The following is a 26,273-nucleotide window of genomic DNA, read 5'->3' on the forward strand; positions in this document are numbered from 1 at the left end:
ACTCAAAAATAAAAAAAGGCATTTATTCTCCAAAATGGTGGATTAGAGGCTTTTAGTGTGTCTCTGCCACTCGGAAATAGCAAGATAGTACATAATGATTAAGTCTGTGAGCTTTAATTCAAGAAGGAAAATGGAAATCCACTATAATCATGAAAGCCACCCCAGATCCTGGGGAGGAGAATGTAAGCAAATGCACCCATGACAGCGTCTGGATGATGAAAATGAGTGAAGCCCTAGTGCATGAGAGAGGCAGAGAGCCTCCCTCTGTGACTCACCTTCCCACTGGAGATCTCAACAACCCGGGCCAAACGAGACCACTTTGTTTCTCCCAAGCCCTGGAGCTAACTTGGGAAGAGGCTTAGAGATGCCATGAGAGAAAGACAGCAGGAAAAGTTGCGGGCATTTTCACAGACCCAGGATTGAGAGCAGGATGCCATTTTTAATCTGGGCACATACAAAGTCAGTCATTCTTTGTCAACCTGGCAGCATAGCTGTGTAAGCATTTCAGTCTTGGGCCAGAGATTGGACTACTTTCTCTGGAGTGAGAGAGGGGCCTCCATAGCCAGAATTGTGAAAAGCACTTCAGCAGTAGGCACTGGAATTGTGCTCTCCTCCATCACCAGTCTGGGACAGGAGAAGAGCTGGTACAGACACAGTTTTTCCTGGATGATGAAACTTGCAGCCAAGCCAGCTTGGCAACCTGTAATCAGTCTGCATATATCATTGCTGGGTGTCCCAATCTGCTCCCCTGAGATTGTGCTGCAGCAGGGTCCTTTCTGCTCCATGCCCAGGCAGAATCCCAGGCATTCGGAGCACCCGCTCCCATGAACTAGCAACCTGAGCTGCCCTACCCCACCCTTTCTGTGCAGAGATCCGCATGCAGAGGGGCCTTCCCCACTTCAAGCTCAGGCAGATCCTCAGGCATCCAGAGCACCTGCTTACCTGCTTCAGCAGCCTGAGACATCCCACCCTTCCTGGACACAGATTGTGGTATAGCGTAGCCCTCTACACTACTTGCCCAGGAAGAGCTCCCTGTCTCCAAGGCAACTGCTTGTCTGGATTGTCAGCCTGAGTTGCCCCACTCTTCCTGTGCGGAGATCATGGTGGAGCAGGGTCTTCTCTGCTTCATGCCCAGGCAGATCTCTAGGCATTCAGAGCACCTGCTCACCTGGATCACCTTATCTCCCTTTTCCTGATAATAGATTCTGGTGCAGGGGACCCCTCTGCCCCTGGCTCACCTCACGCCACTCTTCCTGAGAAGAGATTCTGGTACAGGGGGGCCCACTCCACTTTACGCTCAGGCAGATCCTCAGGCATTTGGGGTACCTGCACACCTGGTTGAGCAACCTAAGCTGTCTCCCCTTCCTGGGTGTAGATCATGGTGCTGTGGGGCCCACTCTGCTCCAACCCATGATTGTAGTGCAGTGGGGACCTATCTGTTCCACTCCCAAGTAAATCTCCAGGCTTCTGGGGCACACACTCTCCTGCATTAGGAATTTAGGCTGCCCCCTTCCCTGTGCAGAAAACTTGGAATTGAGGAGGTTTCCCAGCTCCATGCCTAGGCATACATCTGGGCACTTGGTGGTCACTCACTAATTCCTCCTTGGCATTGGTGCTTGTACCTGCCACTGGGGGACCTGTAAGTGGGCCTACCTCACCTGGCCCTGCCCATCTTGCCCCCTCACTCAGGCTGAGCAGTGAGCTCATACCCCTCTGTACTCCATGGATCAGGCCATTGCATGCAGCAACAGAGAGCTTCTCCCAGTAAACAGTGATCAAGTGTATACCCACTGCTGTATACTTATGAGTAGAAGGCTTTTACTCATAAGTGTCGTCTACTGGCTTGTGGGTCACATCTCACATCCCAATATAAAATATGCTGATAGAAGTGCATAGGGCTATAGAAGCAAAGCCAAAAGACCCTACCTGACATTCTCTACAGTCACACCTCCTAGGTAGGGGGTAAAGAAAAAGGGAACAAAAGAAATAATAATACAGAGAAAGAAAGAAAAAAATCCTACCTACATGAAAATAAGTACAAAAATTAGAAGGGCCAGCATCTCCAGACGAGAAGGAACAAGTCCAAGAATTCTGGCACCATGATAAATCTGAATACAGTGACACCACCAAAGAATCACACAAGCTCTCCAGGATGGTTCATAACCAAAATGAAAACTAAGAAATGACAAAAAAAGAACTGAAAGCATGGATTGTAAGAAAGCTCAATGAGATCCAAGACAAAGTTAAAATCGACACAAAGAAACTTCTAAAACAATATGGGGAATGAAAGACGTCATAAACATCTTAAAAATAAATCAATAGGAGCTTCTCAAATTGAGAAATGTACTTAAGGAATTTCAAAATACTGTAGAAAGATTTATCGGTAGACTGGACCAAGCAAAATAAAGAATTTCAGAGCTTCAAGACTGGTCTTTCAAACTAATGTAGTCAGACAAAAATGAAAAAAAAAATTTAAGAACTGAACAGCCTTTAAGAAATATGGGATTATGTAGAGAAACCAAACACCAACAGCAATGGCAACAAAAGCCAAAATTGACAAATGGGATCTAATTAAACTAAAGAGCTTCTGCACAGCAAAAGAAACTACCATCAGAGTCAACAGGCAACCTACAAAATGGGAGAAAATTTTCAAAACCTACTCATCTGACAAAGGGCTAATATCCAGAATCTACAATGAACTCAAACAAATTTACAAGAAAAAAACAAACAACCCCATCAAAAAGTGGGCACAGGACATGAACAGACACTTCTCAAAAGAAGACATTTATGCAGCCAAAAAACACATGAAAAAATGCTCATCATCACTGGCCATCAGAGAAATGCAAATCAAAACCACAATGAGATACCATCTCACACCAGTTAGAAAGGCCATCATTAAAAAGTCAGGAAACAACAGGTGCTGGAGAGGATGTGGAGAAATAGGAACACTTTTACACTGTTGGTGGGACTGTAAACTAGTTCAACCATTGTGGAAGTCAGTGTGGCGATTCCTCAGGGATCTAGAACTAGAAATACCATTTGACCTAGCCATCCCATTACTGGGTATATACCCAAAGGACTATAAATCATGCTGTTATAAAGACACATGCACACGTATGTTTATTGTGGCACTATTCACAATAGCAAAGACTTGGAACCAACCCAAATGTCCAACAATGATAGACTGGATTAAGAAAATGTGGCACATATACACCATGGAAGACTATGCAGCCATAAAAAATGATAAGTTCATGTCCTTTGTAGGGACATGGATGAAACTGGAAACCATCATTCTCAGTAAACTATCGCAAGGACAAAAAACCAAACACCACATGTTCTCACTCATAGGTGGGAATTGAACAATGAGAACATATGGACACAGGAAGGGGAACATCACACTCCAGGGACTGTTGTGGGGTCGGGGGGAGGGGGGAGAGACAGCATTAGGAGATATACCTAATGCTAAATGACGAGTTAATGGGTGCAGCACACCAACATGGCACATGGATACATATGTAACAAACCTGCATGTTGTGCACATGTACCCTAAAACTTAAAGTATAATAATAATAATAAAAAAATCATAAACTAAGCATCCAACAAAAGTCTGATATTCAGAATCTATAAGGAGCTTAAACAATTGAACAAGCAAAAAACAAATAATCCTGTTAAAAAGTGAGCAAAAGACATGAGAAAACTCATCTCAAAATAAGATACACAAGTGGCCAACAAACACAGGAAAAATGCTCAACATCACCAATCATCTGAGAATGAAAATCCAAAACACACTGAGATACCATCTCACACCAGTCAGAAGGGCTATTACTAAAAACTCAAAAATCAACACATGTTGGTGAGGCTGTGCAGAAAAGGGAATGCTTATGCGCTGTCGATGGGAATGTAAATTAGTTCAGCCACTGTGGAAAGCAGTTTGGAGATTTCTCAAAGAACTTAGAACTATCATTCAACACAGCAATCTCATTACTAGGTATATGTCCAACAGAAAATAAGTTGTTCTACCAAAGAGACACATACACTTATATCTTCACTGTAGCACTATTCACAATAGCAAAGACATAGAATCAACCTGGATGCCCATCAATGGTAGTATGTATATACCATGGAATACTATGCAGTCATAAAAAAAACCAAAATCATGTCCTTTGCAGCCACATGGAGTGGCTGGAGGCCATTATCCTAAGTGAATTAATACAGGAATAGCCAAATACTGCATATTTTTATGTAAAAATAGGAGGTAAATACTGGGTACTCATGGACATAAAAACAGCAGCAATAGACACTGGGACCTCTATTGGGGGGAGTAGGAGAGGGGGGCAAGGATTGAAAAACTATTGGATACTATGTTACTACCTGGGTGATGGGATAAATTGTACCCCAAACCCCAGTATCATGCAATATACCCGTGTAGCAAACCTGCCCATGTACTCCAGAATCTAAAATAAAATTTGGAATTTAATAATAATAACAGTAATAAAATACTAACCTCTCCTCCCCACCAAAAAAGAAAAGTGGATCTCTAGGTAGCTTCCCTTTAAGTCAAGTGGGTTAGAGTCACATAATCACCTGATATCTAGGCATCAGCTTCCCTGGGCTGCAGACTAGCCCAAACACTCACAATGTAGCACCTGCCCTCATGAATCCTATTCCCTAGAGAAAAAGTCAGACTTTAAACACATTATTACTGTAGACACAGTGCAATGGAAGTGGGAAGGAGAAAACAGCTATGTTTAGTGGAATGAGATGAGATGAGGAAGAGGAAGAGATTTACAGGGGAAGCAATAAGTAAAGTTTCTGAACATGCACCATTCACTAGAAAGATAAGCAGAAGGCAGGATTCATGGCACAAACCACACCACAATACAGAGGTAAGGTGGGGTGAAGTGTGAGCCTCGGTGCATAGCAACCAAGTGACTACAGCTTCGTAAGCAGGTGGGGAAGGAGTGACAATTGAGCCTGGACAGGAACCAGATCACAAACCCCAGTACTGTGAGAGCTAAAGATAAGATATAATAAACCTAACAGAATTTTGAAGTATTTCCAAAAATTATCAAGCACACAGAAATGCTAGTCAACCCACAAAAAATGTACCTTCATTAAAATCACATTGCTGAATGAGACTTTTCTCATTCACCATTTAACTACTTAGAAAAATGGTTGTAATATTGTCACACCAGTTAAAATGGCAATCATTAAAAAGTCAGGAAACTACAGATGCTGGAGAGGATGTGGAGAAACAGAAACACTTTTACATTGTTGGTGGGAGTGTAAATTAGTTCAACCATTGTGCAAGACAGTGTGGCGAACCCTCAAGGATCTAGAACCAGAAATACCATTTGACCCAGTAATCCCATTACTGGGTATATACCCAAAGGATTATAAATCATGCTACTATAAAGACACATGCAAATGTATGTTTATTATGGCACTATTTACAATAGCAAAGACTTGGAACCAACCCAAATGTCCGTCAACAATAGACTGGGTAAAGAAAATATGGCACATATACACCATGGAATACTATGCAGCCATAAAAAAGGACGAGTTCATGTCCTTTGCAGGGACGTGGATGAAGCTGGAAACCATCATTCTCAGCAAACTAACGCAGGAACAGAAAACCAAACACCACATGTTCTCACTCATAAGTGGGAGCTGAACAATGAGAACACATGGACACAGTCATAGGACTTCACTGATAGAAAGAAGACTGCTCGGTTTTTGAATTTATGTTTCAAAGAATTAATTGGGGTGGGTATGTGGGGATAGATGCTGAGGCTCTTTGGATCTGTGAGATGTTAAAGGGTAGGATGGGAAAGAACAAAGATTTCCTGAATGTTTAGTGTGAGTTACTACGTTGGTGCAAAAGTAATTGCTGTTTGGGGCATTGAAAGTAATGTCCAATAATAAGTTACTTTATGAATATTCTCCAAATTAACCTTCCTAGCACACTTTGAGGGGCATATTTTGCTTCTGTTTTAAAAAGAGAAGCAAGAAAAGAAAAGAGGGATTAAATAACTAATATGGTATCTTGTAAATGATGGTTTTCAGGATTTTAAAATAGGTCTGTCTAGGTGAAAACACATAGGTACACAATACTACCAGTATGAAAGCTGATTCTAAAGAGATTAATAATATGTATTAGCCTAAGATGTCTCAATGGTTGAATGACTTAGGACAGAAAAGGATGTCCTTGGAAATATAGTAAAAAGGCTGCAAAGAATGTGTCGAGTCTCATCCTCCACCCAAGTCTGCCCCACCTTTACTCCATTGACTCTTTCAGGTATGACATGAAATGATGTCTCAAACTGCATTAGAATGGACTGTGTAATGCATAGATATTAATATTTTGGTCTTGGATTTTCAGTACAAGCCTCTCTACCTCCCGTAAGCCTCACAGGCATCTGCAGTCTGCATCCTTAAGGACTTGCATTAGATGACCATGTCTTTGTTTCTCTGATTCTCTTGTTTCATTTGTCTCCTTTTAATATTTGTGGCCAATTTGAGTCTGAAATGGTTGGATTCACTGCAGAGGTTAAAGAACAATTTTGTTTACTCTTAATTCACATGAACCCCTTAAGCAGAGTTAGTTATCTCAGGCCTCAGGCCTTGCTCCAGGAAAGAAATCAGAGATTGTTTCCAGGCTCTGAAAATCATAAAGCCACAGATATGATGATATCCCTCCACCCTTTTATTTATCCTTGTATCCAACCATCAGTAACTGAGAAAGGCTCCAAACTGTTGTCAGTGGTTAAGACTTTTCAATTAGAGCGGGGGAATTTCTTGGGAGGAAGGGATTCGAATTCACATGGAGTAAAGGAGGATGGAAACCCTTTAGGACTCTGGGAACTGTACGTGTGCCTCGATCGTATTTGAGTTTCAAGTCTGGTAAGACCCAGTCATACCAATGTTAGTAATACCTATCAAGTTTCTAAATTTACATAATTTTTTGAAGCCAGACATAGGGAAGAATCCAGGCAGAATTCCATTAGAGGCTAACAAGATAAAAGAAGTACATGCAATGGGATCTCCCAAGATAATCATCTGTAAATAAAGTGGAAAATTATAGTGGCAGGCTGATTTCTCCTCTCTCTCTTGAAAACACAAGGTTTACTCCATTCTCTGTCACTAAAAGAAATGCAAGGAGAAGAGAATTTTATTTTTGTCTTCTCTGTATGTAAGTTTAATCCATAATATTCCTTTGGAGCTTTGCTAGAAATGCCCACGTCTTTTGTTTCGTTGTTCAGCTGGATAGTTAGTCTTTGACCCAGATGAGTCTTTTCCTTTTTCTAAGTTATTCTGGCCTTCTCATAAACCCAAAGCTACTGGAGAAAGTGAATAGCTTAAGTAGCTAGTAACGTATTTTTTAGAAAATATTTTATAAAACCTTGGCAGCACAGGACTTGAAACTGAAAACTATTTCAACATCCTGGCATGTTCTATTTTCAATGGTCAGGGAGCCTTTCTCTTGCTTTGTCAGGGTGCATTTGTGCCCGTTAGATGTTCAATTCGATTCATCTCCATGCTGTACTTTTGTAATTGGAATCTAAGAATTTTCTAAAACGTTTTACATGTGTGTTCTTATTCTATTGAAGTTCTGTTTTGAATGGTTTTAACTGTATTCCCTAAGCAGACAGACAGGGCGGGAGTTCTTTACCAGGGAAAGAAGATGATCATTTCAACCTGATGGCTTTAAGTGAGTAAGAAAAAAAAATAATCATCCTAAGAAGGAAATGCACCATGCACTGGTAGGCAATGCATCTAAAAACCATAACCACTTCAGCATTGCTGAATCTGTAAGTTGGTGCAGAATCTCTATACAGATCAGTATTGCTGGGCTTATAACACATTGAGAATGGAGATATCCTAGTTCAGTCAGCCATGTGTTCTTTCTGTGCAGTAAAGAAAGCAGCCCTTATAGCTGCATGTCCAATGCCTTAAACATTTACTGAAATGGAATGGAAACAGCCAGGCCCAGGGCTTTTAGAGCAGTCAAATCAGAATGGAAAAACCTTTTGAAGTCTGAAATAATGTAGAAAGTCATCAGAATAGCAAGGTTTGAATGGAACAAGGCACATCATTATCAGAAAGGAAAAAACAGAGCGCACACAACATCAATATGTATAAATTTATCTCTAAATCTTAAATGTGCCCTACTAAACCAGTAAATTATGTACTATCAAATAAATTTAAAAGGATAACAAAAATATAAATATATATATAAATGCTTACATTTTCTTCCCAGTGGAACACTTTGAGCAACCCCCTGGATGAATGTACTTTAACTTATTGTCCCCTGGTGTAAAGGATTCCTTTCTGCTCAATTAGAGCACTTCCTCTGGGTTTCTAGACAGTTCTACCATTAACTGTATCATTGAGTTAAGAAGGTATTGAAATCTATGGCTCCATGTAAACATGACTCCTCGGACAGGTAAAAGGTTAAGCTATTATACCATCTTCATGAATTTGTTTTGCCAGCTAAAAGCAGCCCCTGAAAAAGGTAGATTTATCTCAGATATCTGAATTCAAAATATCCAAAGCCAAAGAGGACAGGTTTGAGGTCCTGATTACTGTATCAGGGAACCCTGGGTGGCTTTTGTCCCTTGGCTCTCAGATAAGAGGGTATAAATGCAGAAGCATAGAAAGCCCACATGTTGAGGAACATTATCAAACAACTGTGTCTTACCAGAGTTCAGTCCTTCCCTGTCAGTGAAGCCACATGATTTCTCCGCAGGCCTCCCTTCTAGAAAATAGCCAATATGGCTTCAAGGAAATCCTGACTTCTCACATCAAAGCCTTCAGCCCTCACCTTCCTAAAACCACCACAACAGTTCCTAATGGCTCCATGTCCCGCCTTCTGTGGAGGAGTGGAGGAGACTAAGTGACAGGGAAGGATTAGAAGATCTCATGCCTTTCACTCTTTAAGAGGATGGATGCATTTTGAGTTTCCTTCTTTCGAAAGGAACTCAGATGTTTGAGTTTGAAATCTTATAATAGATGGTGTAATTTTAGCTCACTTCTTTTTTCCATCAGGTTAAAAATAACTTTCAAATAATTTTCTTCTCATTGGATTTTCTCAGTCACAGATTATCTCAAACTCACATTTGGAACCCTTATTAGTTGATAGTGCCTTATTATTATTAATCATGTTCTTTGATATATATTAAATTTGACTTGATTTATTGGGAGATTGATACTGGTGACCTTAGAATGAACAAAAATTATAATGATATTTAATACTAAAGCCTGATCATCATGCTAGCTGCATATTAATAACCTGGTAGATTTGATGACGCATTTGGAACTGAAATGTTAGGGATTTTTCTTTTCATTTTCCTGAACTATTATGGAAAATCTCCACAGAGATACCTATGACAGACCACTAAAACATGTCACCAAAACATCTTAATGTTCCCTGTACAGTGCAAGAGGTCAGGGGTATAGGTTGGAAAGGCACTCTGGACATTCCTGGGAAAGTGATGCAACTTCATTTTATTGCTTGAGCAATTCCTGTTCAATGAATCAAACATTATTTGGGCGCTTAATATGTGCTGAGTACTCTGTTAGGAGCTGGATACAAAAATGAATAAGGTTGGTTGCTTGCCCTGGAAGAGCTCACGTTCTGGCATGAGAGAGACACATACCAGATAAATTCTGAACAAGTACAGGGAGAGTGTTACGAGACCCCAAAAAAGCATTGCTCAACCTAGCATGGCAAAGAGTTAGGAGTTTATCTGGGAAAAGATAACCAGTGAGGGAATTGAGACTTACTGGAGAGTGAGGCCGAAGAAAGTGTATTAAGGACACAGAACTTGAAACAATCACCACACATCTCCAAAACATAAGTTCCTTTCCTCTTGGTTCTCCTATTGGCCAGCTATGGAGAAACATAAATGGTACAAGAGCTTGCCTGGAAGTGTGAGGGGTTCCCAGATTCAGGATCAGCTTGTCAGAATGAGCATTATATTGTAGTCTCCCACTGTCACCAAGAGATCAGGCCCAAGCCAGATCTAACAGTCTGGACTTAGCATTATTGAAAAGGTCCAGAGAAGCGAATGCAATTTCATTCCTCAAAGTTCACCCTCTACCCCCACTGCAGGCAATGTAGGGTCCTCACCTTAGGTACATGTGCATCCATAATCCCAGCTTCAGAGGAGGCCCTGAAACATTTTAGTGCTCCTTCCTCCCTTCACTGAATCTTCTACAGGACACCTTCACACAGTACAGGCTATGCTTTTCCATTTGCCCATTCCAGTTCCTCTTTGTTTCTCTCTTTACTCCTAAGGACAGATCACTCATTTATCATCTTTATTTAAATGTTCAGGTAGTATGCATACTAGACCATATTTCTCATTCATTTTCAAATTTTACATTCTGAGATAAGAGGTTTCAAGACCAGGATGGGCCAGAACTTTATGAACATCCTGAGCTTCATTTTAAAATTTAAAATTCCAAATGATTCGGAGTCATATAACTCGGCTTTTTATGTTAGATTTAGATACTCCTTTTCACCCTTAGGAGTGCTGAGACATTTAGTATTAATTAAAGTGTATTAAGATCCCCTCACTTGGAAGAATTTTTTGACACTCAGTGAGAAAATTAGAGATACTCCACTGTGTTGAAAACCTGAGAATTCAACCCAACATTGCCTGATAAGTCTTAGAGTTGGGCTGGCAGATTTTGGCAGATTCTCTATCAGCAAGATTTGTATGTCAGGGAGAACAATGAAAGAGGTCTGGCAGCATCAGGGGAGTTGGCCTTTTTCTTCACAGCATGGCATTCACCTTTAGAGCACCTCATAAGGCCACCAATGGGTTCATGCTATGATTCTCATCTAGAAGCTTGTGACTTAAAGCCTGGGGTATTTTCTCAAAGATAAACAGATATAATCCAATGGGTGAAAAGTGGAAATATCTTGTATTTATTTGTGTAATTTTTAGTATCAGCACTTTCATAAAAGCACTGTTAGACTGTGCTTCTAGAAGAAAGTTATTGGATCATTGAGATTGAGTCTATGATGTGCATTCTGTCCTCAAAGATTAGTCCAAGGCAATCATGAGGCTCAGAGTCTCCTTCCCAACAATTGGTTTAGATATAAGAATATTATCTAGTCTTGGCCAGTAAGACATGAAGAAGTCTCCACAGGAGGCTCTCAGAAACATTTTCTTGCTTCTAACTGGTAAATATGCGGAGAAATGCTCCCCTTTTTCCTCGCTGATATTGTAGTATCTGCACGATGGCCAGAATCACTGGATGCCTCTTGCTGTCCCTGAGGTTGAAGCACACACAGGAAAGAAAGAAGAGCTCAGAGGGTTGGAGGAGCAGAACCAAAGCTCTGTCACCTCCCTTTTGAAGCTGCTCATTTTCCTTTCTGTTTAAACTGGAGTAAATGTTAAGTGTCTTGCAATTTTGAGAGCATCTTCTCTGATAAAAACAGACTCAGGATGTTGAATTTGATCCTCAATTAGTGGAAGGTAATCCTCAGTTACCATCACCTGGAAGTAATGAAGGAGAGATGCAAAGAGATAAGAAAGCCATGCAGATGTATAGTAGATGACCTAAGGCCCAGTGTGTGGCACATCCATTTTGTGTAGGGAAGCAGTATGCATAAACAGCCTCCTTTCCTTTTCTCTCCACTCCAGAGGTTCTTATGTGTGTTCTCCACACCTTGGTAGTCTGATGATACCCAAAGATCACTTTTCAGATAAATAATTTTAAATTAATAAAAGAAAATGTCTATCTAATTGCAAAAATTATATTGCAATAGCTATCAAAATGTTTAAAAAACTAAATTTGTGGTGTATATTAAATGTGTTCTTTCTCCGTTTTACATAAAAGTCTATTCTATGTCTAAAGGCCACTGTTATTTTAAAGTAGTAAATGAAATTATTTTGAGATATTCACAAATATAAAATGATGTAAAATAATCTGCAGTTTCTATTGACCATAGTCAAAGATCTTGTTAATACTTCGTGGATTATTGTCCTGAATTCATAATTGAAGAAAATAGTTAATTTCAGTTATAATTGGTGAACTAATAATGTAATAGCTTTTTTATCCAATTTCATAGGCCCTCTGAATCCTATCTAAAGATCACTTGCTTAGGAAGCCCAGTTCTTATCTTTTTAAAAAGTAATATTCTAATCCACCTTGAAGGCAGCCTTTTGTGTTTTGCTGATTGGGCTTGCACATACAGCATTAAAGCCACAACTGTGTATTAGTTGCAAATGTAAATTAGGACTGCTGCCATCTCTAATCTTGATCATTTATGTTTAGAAATCTCCTTCTAGTTACTTTGTCTTAACTAATTGTGATGTTGGCTGGGGATTTTCTAGACAGCTACTAGAAAGAACTTTTTGTTGTTATTCAGGGAGGGTAATTCCAATATTTCAAAATTATTTGCTTTTTCTATATCATCTAGCAATTGAAAGGTTGCATGACTCCTGCTTGGAAATAAACTCTTTGGATAGGTGGTATTACTAATCTTAGCTAGGACAACATTAAGAAGGTGAAATTTGTTAACTGCTAAAATGCCTATCTCAACAATCTCAATTCCTATTTTCTTGGTCCAAACCTCAAATGCAATTTTCTAAAAATCATTTAAGGCTTTACTTTACACTTAATAAACAATCCAGAGAACAAGAAAACATTTTATTTTATGACTGAGTAGAGCTGTCTCACAAAACTCTATATTATGTTTAAGAAGAAGAAAACATGTTTAAGAAGGTAGCTGCCCCATTCACAATAGCAAAGACTTGGAACCAACCCAAATGTCCAACAATGATAGACTGGATTAAGAAAATGTGGCACATATACACCATGGAATACTATGCAGCCATAAAAAATGATGAGTTCATGTCCTTTGTAGGGACATGGATGAAACTGGAAACCATCATTCTCAGCAAACTATCGCAAGGACAAAAAACCAAACACCGCATGTTCTCACTCATAGGTGGGAATTGAACAATGAGAACACATGGACACAGGAAGGGGAACGTCACACTCCGGGGACTGTTGTGGGGTGGGGGGATGGGGGAGGGATAGCATTAGGAGATATACCTAATGCTAAGTGACAAGTTAATGGGTGTAGCACACCAACATGGCACATGTATATATATGTAACAAACCTGCACGTTGTGCACATGTACCCTAAAACTTAAAGTATAATAAAAATAAAATTTTTAAAAAAGAAGACAGCTGCCCCTTGCCCTCCTCTCCAAATTCCTGTGGCCATAGTGTTTCATTTAGGACCTTTGTTTTGACTCATTCCAAAGAATTTTGCAAAATATTTACATCTTCTCATCTCAAATAGGATTTGTTATACAAAAAAATAGTGGCTTCTATTTATTGAATAGCACCAGGTAAATGAATAGAAATGTGGAAAGGGTTATGAGCTACAAGAGTACACAGAAAAAAATATATATATATGTTAATATATGTGTATGTGTGTGTGTGTGTGTGTGTGTATATATATATATATATATATATATATAGAGAGAGAGAGAGAGAGAGAGAGAGAGAGATGGATTACCCAACTGACCTTGGGCAATCTTGTTGATACAGCAATTTTCTCAGCCCGCATTCTTTACGTAAGTGGATATATTTTTAGCAACAGGGTTTATTTAAAATGAGCTGTCTGATGTTTTAATGATATCCATAGGTGTAACTTTTCCAGTAATTGAATTCTCATTGTTAGTGGAGACTGTTACAAACTACTGGAAGATAGTCTCCTTGGGGTTTCCATTTGATCAAGTTTTTATCATTTCCTGAAATGGCTAAGCCTCATTAATGGCTACTACTTTTACTTTCTAAAGAAACTGCCTTGGGTCTTCACCTGGAGCTTATCAGTCTTCTGTAATGAAAGATGTGAAAGAAACTGCTAGGCATTAGCATTAGAGCGATCATTAGAGACAGGAATTATATCATTAAAAGTTACTGCAGCTATAATGAAGATCAGGATAACAGACAAATAAAAGAGGTAGCAGGGTTGGTTAGAAGGAATCATACAAAATTGGGTAAAATGGAAGGCTTAAAGTTTTCAATTTACTTTCTCGAGAATCAGAATTCAACTGATTTCTTTTTGGGGGTTCAGGGTGGTATCAGATCTGCTTTGAGAATAAAGCCATGAAATCCAATTTATTCATCAAATATTTATTCATTTGCATGCTTATTGTTTAAGTAATTTTTCTTACAAAAACAACATGTGCTAGAAATTTCTCAGCCTAATAAAGGACATCTATTAAAAATAAACAGCAGCCAAGATCACACTTAATGGTAAAAGATCGAATGCTTTCCTCCTAAGAACAGGAACAAGACACTCTTATTGCTGTTTCTATTAAACATTATTCTACAGGTTCTAGCCAAAAAAAAAAAAAGGCAAGAAAAGGCTATAAAAGGCATCCAGATAAGAAATGAAAAGGTAAAACTAACTCTGTTCATAGACAACATGATCTTGTATATAGATAATCTTAAATAATCCACTAAAGTACTATTAGAACTTATAAGCAAACTCAGCAAGATTTTAGGGTACAAATATTAAAATGTCATTTATGTTTGTATACACTATAAATAGTCTGAATGTCAAATTAAGAAAACAATTCCATTTACAATCATATGAAAAAGAATAAAATACTTAGATATGAATTTAACAGAAGACATATAAAACTGGAATTCTGAAAACTACAAAACATTTTTGAAACGAATCCAAACAATTGGAAAGACAACCCATGTTTGTGAATTGGCAGACATAATATTAAGATAGGAATACTACCCAATGTTATCTGCAAATTCAATGCAATTCTTTTCAAAATTTCAGCTGGGTATTTTGTAGGAATTAACAAGCTGATCTAAAATTCATATGGAAATGTAAGGGACCAAGAAAAGACAAACAATTTTGAAAAAGAAGAACAAAGTAGGAAGACACGCTTCTCAATTTCAAGACTTACTCCAAAGCTAAAGCAATCAAGACATTGTGGCACCAGAATGAGGTGCCACAATGGAGCAAACTTGAGAGTTCAGATATAAAACTATTTGTGGTCAATTGATTTCAACAAGGCTGCCAACGTTATTCCATGAAGAAAAAATATAGTCTTTTCAACAAATGGTTTTAGGACAACTGGATATCTACATATAAAATAATAACGTTGGACCACACCATACACAAAAATTAACTTAAAATGGATTATAAATATAAAAGTTAAAGCCAAAACTATAAAAGTCTTAGAAGACAACATAAGAGTAAATTTTGATGAACCTGGGCTAGGCATAGTCTTTTTAGACACAACACCAAAGCACAAAAGAAAAAACAGAAAAAAAAGATAAATTGGAGTTTTTTAAAATTAAAATATTTGTGATTCAAATGATACCATCAAGAAAGCAAAAAACCCATAACATGAGAGAAAATATTTACAAATCATGTATCTGATAAGGGACTTATATCCATCATATATAAAGAACTCTTGAAACTCAACAATAAAAAGGCAACCAGTTTGAAAAGTAGGCAAAGGATCTGAATAGACATTTTTCCAAAGAAGATATAGAAATGGTCAACAAGCCCATAAGTAGATGCTCGTTGTTAGTCATTACTGAAATGCAAATCAAAACTACAGTGAGATACCAATTCATATCCACTAGAATAGCTACAGTAAAAAATTTTGGAAACAACAAATGGCAAGAATGTAGAAAAAGTAGAATCTTCAAATGATGCTGGTGGGAATGGAAGTTGGTGCTGCTTTGGAAAATAGTCTGGCAGCTACTCAAAAGTTGAAACATAGGGTGGGGTGTGATGGCTCACACATGTAGTCCCAGCACTTTAGGAGGCCAAGGTGGGAGGATTGCTTAACACCAGGAGTTTGAGACAAGTTTAAATGTAGAGTTACCATATGACCTAGCAATTCTACCCTTGGGAATGAAAATTTAGATTAAAACATACACATGAATGTTCATAACAGCATTGTTTACAACAGCCAAGAAGTAGAAAAAAACTCAAACACCAATAATTGATAATAACTAAATAAAATGTGGCATATTCATTCAATAGAATATTATTGGGTAAATGAATAAATTACTGGTACATTCTACAACATGGTGAACTTTGAAAACGTTATGCTTATTCTTTTTTAAGGATAAATAGTATTCCATTGTGTATGCACACCACATTTTCTTTATTCTTTCATCTGTCAATAAACAGGTTGTTTCCGTATCTTGGTTGGTAAAAATAATGCTGCAAAAAATGCGGGAGTGCAGATATCTCTTCGATATACTGATTTCATTTTCTCTAGATATGTACCCGGTAGTGGAATTACTGGATCATATGGTAGTTCTATTTATACTTTTTTGAGGAAACTCCATACTGATTTTGATTATGTTCATGCTAATTTATATTCCCACCAACAGCTTACAAGGGTTTCTTTTTCTTGAAATCCTCACTAAGGCTTGTTATCTCTTGTGTTTTTGATAATAGCAATTCTAACAGATCTGACATAATGTCTCTTCCTGGTATTAATTTGCTCTCATCTGGTGATTAGTGATGTTGAGCGTATTTTCAAATACCTCTTGGTCATTTTTGTGTCTTCATTTGAGAAATGTCCACTCAGGTCATCTGCTCCTTTTTTAATTGGGTTGTTTTCTTGCTATTGAGTTGAGTTCCTTATATATTTTAAATATTAACCCCTCATTGGATGTATGGCTTGCAAATATTTTCTTCCATTCCATGGCTTGTCTCTTTACTCTGTTGATTGTTTGCTTTGCTCTGTAGAAGCTTTATAATTTGATGTAATCCCACTTGTCTATTTTTGCTTTTGTCGCCTGTGCTTTGGGGACCATACATTTTTTTAAATTATTTCCCAGACCAATGTCATGGAGCATTTTTACTTTGTTTTCTTCTACTACTTATACAGTTTCACATCTTATGCTTAAGTATTTACTCCATTTTGAGTTGATTTTTGCATATGGTGTGAGGTAAGGGTCTCATTTCATCCTCGTGCATGTAAATATACAGTTTTTCCACCTTTTATTGAAGAAATTGTCCTTTTTCCAACATGTGTTCTTGGTGTCCTTGTCAAAAATCACTTGACTGTAAATGTCTGGATTTATTTCTGGGCTCTCCATTCTGTAACATTGGTCTATGTGTTTTTATGCCAGTGTTGTGCTGTTTTAATTATTATAGCTTTGTAGTAGACTTGAAGTCACATAATGTGGTGCCTCAGGCTTTGCTCTTTTTGCTCAAGTTTGCTTTAGCCATTTGGGGCCTTTTATAGTTTCACACAAATAAGATTTTAGAGGTTAGAGAAAGACATTGTCGCTCCCATTTTCAAATGGAAAAGCTGAAGTTTAAATGGTCAAATGCCCAAGATTTCTTAGTGAATAATTAAATTCAGAAACTTGCCTTTATCTCATTCTAGATAGTTTTTAAGCAGAAATTTCTATTAATCTCCCTGAAAAATATCAAGACACGTTAAACAAGGTCCTTATGTTAATTGTCATCTCCATCTCAGCCTATATTGCTGCTAGGTGACTCTTCCCAAAATAAGTGCTAATTACATCACTTCTTTGTATCCAAGGTTTTTTTTTCAATGATTCTTTTTTGTCTCCTTAGTTCTTAATCTGCTGTTCAAATTCCCCAGCAACCTGCCTGTAATTTGCTTTCCCAAAAGCTTTATCTAAGCTTATATACTTCTGGACACATTTTCTAAGGCCAAAATCAAAAACAAAACAAAGGAACTACCACTATTTACTATTCTTTACACATTTTCCTCACTTTCTTCATTTTATGCCTTTGATCATGTTCTGTTAGCTTGAAGTGCCTTTCCCACATTTGACTCTATATAGCTAAAACTTGGCTACACCTCACGTTCGTCTTAAATTATACCTCTGTCAGGAACCATTCACACAGAGTGGTGTTTGGGGTTGGTGGTTGAGGGGTGATCTTTCTCATCTTTGAACTTCCCCATACTTTATTGCAATAAAGTATTTACCACTTTGTATTATAGTTCTTTGTAGTCTGTTTTATCCCATTTATTACTCCTGATTTCCAAAAATTGAAATATTAGCTAAGGGACTTTATTTTGGCCAAAATTAGCCTGTTGCTTCTAATGTTCTTTTGTTGACAGTTCATTTATGTTTAGTCTATGAAGGGCTATCTTGTGTAATTTCATGTATTTATTCGTATTTTCTGTCAGTTGTTCTGCTATACCTTTTATTAATTGTTCAGTAGTATGTAAATTAGTCTCATGTTTTAATCTATAAAAAGCAACAGTGGGATGAGCCAGTTAAATTTTCTTTGCGAAGCTTCTATTTTTGTTTTGAGGAATTCTGTTGAGGTTTTCTTGAGGTGAATGATGGAATATCAAAGAGGGACATAGGACTAGGAGGGAAAAACAGTTCCCCTTGAAGACTAGAATGAGGAATGACAAGCATGATTTTCATTTGCTGCCTTCTGAACTGAGGAATGAGTTTAAAGTATTTGCATATATTAGATAGAAGTAGGAGAATTCCAGCTTCTAACAATGCTTCTTCCCAACTAAAATGAATTTATAGAAAATCAGGCTGTCTAATGCTGACGTTTGCATTTCCGATTAACCATCAGGCCTACAGAAATTCCTTCAGCTGGTCATTATTATTGACAGCTTAGTATATCAATACATTGTCAAGGAGGGCTTTTTGTAATTAAACTCCCACCCCATTGCACCTAGATTCATGGTCATGTTCTGGATTTATAAGTGCAGCTTTTGAATAACATGGCTTCAAATAAAATGTCTAGGTATCTTAAGAAAAATTTTTATTTCTCTCCATTTTACAGTAATATAAAGTTTTCATCCAGCCCCTTAAAACTAAATCCTTATACTGCTTTGCCAATCCATAGTTCAGAAAACTTTAGTTTTAAGGATTGGAAATGTATTGAGTAAGTTTCCCTGACACTGCAATTGGCTGTTTACATGCTCATTAGGTTTACTTCTCAAATGTATTGTGAGTTCAAAATTACTTGTACCTTATAAATATAATCAGCAAATGCTACTGGGGGATGAAAGAGTTTAGGACAACAAAAACTAGCATGCTGTAGGCTAAAGAATTCTGTTTTGCATTTGTCTTCCCTCCCAGTGGAGAATAAACTCCCAGTTAAAAAAGACTAGCATGAGAGTTTGGTCTTATTTCCTCACAGGATTCTTAAATCCATTAGATGTATTTAATCATGGCAATTGTTTCTGGAACATCTCTGAGTATAATCAAATGAACTAGTGTTCCAAGATAGTAGGTACTGAGCACAGATACACTGGAACTAAGGGGTCAGTTTTCTGTGTTAGAAAACAGAGAGGTGAATGTCACCACTCAGCTTTTTGCATTTCACTACTCAAAGAGTGTAGCAGGCTCCATCGTGGGACCTGTTGCTTTGGGTTTTTTGCTTCTAAAGTTATTCTGAAAAAAAGGCAAATGTTCACAAGATAGATATAATCAAAGATTTCACTTTTTCTTCATGGATCTGACATAACCTAGGGATTCTTTGTAGCACTGAATTCAAGGTTTAGTATGTGGCCATGGGGAAAAAAATGGAAGTTCCGTATCAACAATGTCCAACCTCCAACCTAAAGCAACCCATTTGGCCACTTTATTCAAATACTTTGTTAGCCTAGTAAAAACATATAGGATGTCCAAGTTACTTGCCCAGTGGTTTCCAGGTAAGGCTGACCATCAGAATGCCCTGGCAAAGTTTCTTTAAAACATTGAGACTCCCAGGGTCCATCCCAGCCTTAGAGAATCAGAATCTCCAGGGATGGGGCCAGTGAATTTCATCCTCAAAAGATTGTGATTTGCAGCTAGGTCTAAAGACCAATGGAGTAAACCACCCTTCCCCAGCTACTGGTCCAAGGACACTGAGGAATTACTTCAACGTCTTTTTTTATATTTCCTTAAATTTTGATTACTTAATTCCTTTTATGAGTCTGCGCAAGAAATAGAGTATGGCAAGTAATAAATTGCCTACCTCAATAAATTAACTACTGTTCCCTACTCCTTAATAATCAACAATACCACCATTATTTTCTGATATCTCAGACATACACATTTCATCTGCTAATAGTGACATATTTGAACATAATTAAAATATTGAAACCCTTCTCTTCCCTGTTGGTGAGTTGCTCAAGACTGGATTACTTTATGCTCCTGGAGCATATTTTATAGTTGAAGAATGTACATTCTATTGAAAAGAAAAGTTTTTAAACAGTGATGCAATTTTATGTAATAATAAGTTCAATAATAATATTAAGTTTTAAAAAGCAAGATAAGAGGAGAAAAAGTAAGATAAATGATGACAAGTTTCAGGAAAGGCCTTTCTGAGGAGGAGACATTTTATATGACAATTCCAGTGCTGAAGATATTGCCTGCTATATTTTTTGAACCTGAGTAAATATTAGTTGAATGAATGAATGAATGACAAGAGTAAGGCCTCATAAGAATCTATGGGCTGAGCCTATACAATAATACGATCTTGGGATGTTCTAGGAATAACACTGTCTAGGAACAGCATCGACTAGGAGAGCTGGGCAGGGGCCCAACAAAGTAGGGCCTGGAGGTCTTGATAAAGAGTTGAGACTTTATTCTGTGTACAAACGGGATTTAGAGAGTTTCAGTCAGATTAAGTGATATGATTTTGTTTGTGTTCTATAATGATTACTCAGGTTGCTGTGAGGAAAATGGAAAGAGATGAGACAAGAGGACATTGCCAGACTTTAGAACAGGGTGGAGGTTGTAGACTTGGAGAGAATGGCTCAGATTCTGGAAAAAGTCAAGGGGGAAACAAGGAGTCTTGCTAATGGAGTGGCTCTAGGAAGTAAGAGAAAGAGAAGAGTCAATGATTAACACATACATTTGGTTGGAGACCCTGGGTTGATGGTACAACCTACCTAACGAGGTCAGGAAGACTAAGGAGAATCAGGGTGGGGGAGGGTAGAAAATCAAGAGTTCTGTCCTGGAATGGGAAGGCTAACATGCCTATCAGACTTCAAGTGAAGATGTAGACTGAGGAGTTGGATTTACAAGTCTGAAGCTCAGGGCTCTGGCTGGACAAAGGGATGTGGGAGTCATCAGCATAACGTACATTTGGACTGGCCTTGCAGTCCCAGCTTGCCTTTTCTGCTTCCTTTCCTCTCCTCTTCATAACTCCTCCCATCTTCCCTCTTCTACTTCCTCCCCACTCTCTTCCTTTGCCCCCTCCTCTGCTATATTAGATGTTCTTTTAGAATCCATTGCCCTCTTTTTTTTCCTGTATTTTTTCACCATGGGATGTGTTATTTCTGGCTTAGAAATATACAGTCACAAGAGAAGATTTGAACTCTACTGTATAACTCATTAAGTCACTTGCTGCTCTCTGCGCCTCAATTTTCTCATGTGTGAAACATGTAGTCAGGTTATGTCAGTGGATGAGATGACAGCGGGATGCCCAGACACTGATCCTGCTTCAAGCCTAGTAGATCCAATTTTGTTGATACCATCGTTGTTGTTAACAATGATGTTTAGATAAAATCCTACTGAACAAAAGTGTCCATGAACAGAAATGGAAGTTTGGAAACCACCGGCTTAAAATGATAAATGATCTTAAAGTTACTCTCTGTCACTGAATTCAATTTTCCATGTGACTAATGTGGGCTGAGGAAATGTAAGCAGAAGTGATTGGGGTTTAGGGTCTAAAATTAAGACTCAGTATTATGCACTGTCCTGACATCTGGTAAAATCATTAGGGCTTCAAAAGGCTTAATCTTAACCCAGCTCCTCTCCCTTCTCTGCTCCCACAGATAAGGTGCTCAAACCAAACAACACTTCTTATCAAAGGGAACACAGACAGACCTGTGTTTCCCTGAATAACAGGTTTCATTGCTTGCTACCCTATGAAATTACTCAAACAAGTCAATCATTTCCTCCTGTGTGAATGAAGGGGCACCTCATCCTCTGGACACTACACTATCTGCCTCTCCCTGCCTCTGCTTATCCACTCCATTCCTGAGTACAACCCCCGGGTGGCCCTCCATCATGTGCAATGTCCTCTACTCCAGGCTGTGAGTATAACCAACAAACTGCTGTCAATCTCATCTGTCCGGTGTCAGGTGTTGTGTATCCTGCCATCTCCATCACCCCAGGGAGGGAAGATAAAAATGAGGTGGGCTGGGCATGGTGGGTCACACCTGTAATCCCAGCACTTTGGGAGGCCGAGGCGAGTGGATCACCTGAGGTCGAGAATTTGAGACCAGCCTGGCCAACATGGTGAAACTCCATCTCAACTAAAAATATACAAATTAGCCGGGTGTGTTGGTGGGCACCTGTAATCCCAGCTACTTGGGAGGCTTATTGGGAGGCTTAGGCAGGAGAATTGCTTGAACCCGGGAGGAGGAGGTTGCAGTGAGCCGAATTCACCCATTGCACTCCAGCCTGGGTAACAAGGGCAAAACTGCAAGCAAGCAAGCAAGCAAGAAGAGAGAGAAAGAGAGAGAGAGAGGAGGGGAGGAAAGGAGAAAGAAAAGAAAAAAGAGAAAAAGAAAGAAGGAAAGAAAGAAAGAAGAAAAGAAAAAAGGAAGGAAGGAATGAGAGAGAAAGAAAGTATGAAAGGAAGAAAAAATGAGGTGAATAGAAAGCCATGAAAACAGTGATGCAGGACACTTTTTTTTTTTTGAGACAGAGTCTCGCACTGTCACCCAGGCCGGAGTGCAGTGGCGCCAACTCCACTCAATGCAAGCTCTGCCTCTGGGGTTCACACCATTCTCCTGCCTCAGCCTCCTGAGTGGCTGGGACTACAGGCACCCGCCACCACACCTGGCTAATTTTTTTGTATGTTTTTAGTAGAGACGGGGTTTCACCGTGTTAACCAGGATGGTCTCGATCTCCTGATCTCATGATCCACCCACCTCGGCCTCCCAAAGTGCTGGGATTACAGGCGTGAGCCACCGAGCCCAGCCTTTTTTTTTTTTTTTTTTTTTTTTGAGACAGAGTCTCACTCTGTTGCCCAGACTGGAGTGCAGTTGTGTGATCTTGGCTCACTGCAACCTCTGCCTCCTGGTTCAAGTGATTCTCCTGCCTCAGCCTCCTGAGAAGCTGGAATTACAGGCATGCACCACCATGCCCAACTAATTCTTGCGTTTTTTTGTTTTTTGGTAGAGACAGGGTTTCACCATGTTGACCAGGCTGGTCTTGAACTCTGGACCTCAAGTGATCCGCCCACCTCAGCCTCCCAAAGTGCTAAGATTACATGTGTGAGCCACCGCAGGACACATTCGTGTAGAAGTTTTAAAAATCAGCATGTAGTTTTGCCCCTCTCTTTTTTCATCTGACGTCACAATGTCCCACAGAAAGGCTACTATTTTAGCCTGAGCCTGATTGAAGAGCTGGAGCCAACCCTGAGAGGCAGTCACAGAAGCGAGAAACCAACATTGGTTGGTACAAGCCCCTTAGATTTGGGGTTTTTTTTGTTACCTTGGAATAATTTAGAATAACTTAACATAACTTAGCCTAAGCTGAGTTGAAAACAGATTTGTACTGGGGAGCAGAGGGCAAGTGCAAGTAGAGAGCATGTAGACACTAGGATACCAGGAGAAGAGGAAGGGGGAAGGGGACAGGAATTGTCTCAGTCCTGTACCTAGTACAGATGTTTTGTACTCATTTTTTTTTTACTTTAATCTTTATGACAATCCTATAACTAGGATCAATACTTAGCTCTTCTCTTAGAAGAGGCAAAGAAACTAGTATCAACCACCAAGATGGGATTTCCCAACTTCAGCAGTCCTGACCTTCTGAGCCAGATAATTCTTTGTCGCAGGGGGAGAGGGCTGTCCTGTGCATTGCAGGAGGTTTAATGCTCTTTGGCCTCCTCCCAGTAGCACCTCCCAGATCATAACAATCACAAATGTCTCTAGACAATGCCAAATGTTTCCTGGGGGACCAAAAGACCCTAGTTGGGAACCACCGCAGTGGAGTCCTGAAGTCAGACAGAAGTCTACCTTGCTCAAATGTCTATGCCATTTCCATGAGGCCCTCCAGACAGTACTGAAGGTATGCAAAGAAGGGAGGCTTGGCCCCCTCTTGACCTAGCCTGGGCCCTACGTGGCCTGTTTGGTGGATCAGGATGGAAGACAGATTCTCACTTGCCTCACTGACTTACCAGAGCTGTCATCTGGCCCTAAACAGCACAGCGCACAGTGTGCATATGCTCCATATCCTATTACCAAATAGCTGAGCTGTTCTTCCCCACAGAGGATGTTCCTAATAAATTATAGGTCTGAGAGAGTGATGAGCCTGAGGAAGGGTCATGGTGAGTCTCTCTTTACTGCTATTAAGAAAAAATAAAACTGTGGTTAACCACATGGACCATATGGGGAATAAATCAAGGAAACTTAAATATGTACTAGGAGGAATTTCTGAGGCCAGGAAATGCAGCTCTAGCTTGCTCTCCTGCCAACCTGTGAAAAGACTCATGCTTGATGCATGGTGAACTGTGTCCTGTGGCTGTTAGCCAGGAGACTTCTGGTGAGGTCATGGGCATGAACAAAACGTATGTCCATGGGGCCTCCTCCTGCCTCCCAATTAAGGGGCAGAAATAACACTCTACCTCATTGGGCCTTGGGAAGGCAGGCTAAGACTCCAAACATTAATTACCACAATATCAAATGGTTACATCTTTCTCACTCTCTGAGAAGGAAAAGCAATAGGAATCCACCAGTCCTTGGAGCCCCAAAGTGGTGTCCTGTTCTGTTCTATACTTAAAAGGACAGACTCGGCCAGGCACAGTGGCTCACACCTGTAATCCCAGCACTTTGGGAGGCCGAGGCAGGAGGATCACGAGGTCAGGAGATCGACAGCATCCTAGCTAACATGGTGAAAATCTGTCTCTACTAAAAATACAAAAAATTAGCCAGGCGTAGTGGCACACACCTGTAGTCCCAGCTACTTGGGAGGCTGAGGCAGGAGAATCGCTTGAACCCAGGAGACGGAGGTTGCAGTGAGCCAAAATCACGACACTGTACTCCAGCCTGGGTGACAGGCTCAAAAAAAAAAAAAAAATGACAGACTCCCTTCCCTTTTTCTGTAGCTATTTGGTGCCAATTTGTCCTTCTCCTTCTTGAAAATGCTGTCAGAGCTAAAGAGCGTGCTCCCATCAGGGCAAATGCTTACAAGAAATGAAAATTCCACAGTCCATGAGACCTGAGAGAAAAGATGCTGCTTTGTCCCATACCAAGTCCCTGCTTCTATCTAGCCCCTCCAAGTGTCCTAGCTGCCATTCCATCTTCCTCCTTCAGCAAACCAAGGGTCCTCAAGCAAAACACCACAGGCACATAGACTACAATGGCCATCCATGCTCAACATCTCAACGATGCAGTCATTTAAACTTAGATCTTTTTAAGATTAGCTAGAATTACCCTAGCTATGATGATTAACCCACAGATTAAGAAAATGGGTAAGAACCCAGTGCCCTTCCCCACCTACTGTTACTCATTTCATTGTAATTCATATAGTTGTAAAGTTGATGATACAAACATTGCATACAGAGGGACTTGTTTAGTTATATACTTTGAAGAATAATTCAAACTCATTATGATATATATTTTGGGAGGGGCATCTCAAGAATGTAAGTCTAACGTATAATCATGCATCATTATTGTGTATTTCCAAAAGAAAACGGCTAGCATTCTCCTGGGGGATTGCTACTGCCTGGTGAAAGACTTATGAGAAGCAGAGTCAAGACAGGGTGACATGTAATATAAGATTCCCACTGCAGCATTGTAGCTGACAGTGAAATCCCTAGGTTGCTCAGTGATGTGTCTCTGATAGTTTGCATTTTGGTTAACTGTTATTGCTTAAATGTGTGCATGCAAATGTACAGAATTTCAGCTGTCTTAAGTTTTCTAGTTTGAGGATATGCTTAATCCTCTTTAAGGATAAGTAATTTTTATTGTTTTAGAGTCATTCTTCTACAGTGTAATAGCTTCCATTCATTTGCGATACATTTGCTATGGGTGGGCAGCATGAGCTCCAGGCCATTCTTGGTTAGAAGGGGGTTTTTGAAGAGGGTCTTACTGCTTAAGCAGGTTACTTCCTTGAATAAAATAAGTGAAACATTCTCAGGCCTTGGAAATTTATCTATGCTTGATGCAATTGCACCAAACATATGGGTCTTTAAAGGATGCCTAAGGATCTAATGTGTTTATTGGAATGTTCAATATGGATGTGGTATGTTTCTGTGAGCCCTAGATTTTAGAAGGTTCATAGTGGATCTTTTTCCA

Source organism: Nomascus leucogenys, chromosome 1a (assembly GCF_006542625.1).
Source record: "Nomascus leucogenys isolate Asia chromosome 1a, Asia_NLE_v1, whole genome shotgun sequence".
Taxonomy (NCBI): Eukaryota; Metazoa; Chordata; class Mammalia; order Primates; family Hylobatidae; genus Nomascus; species Nomascus leucogenys.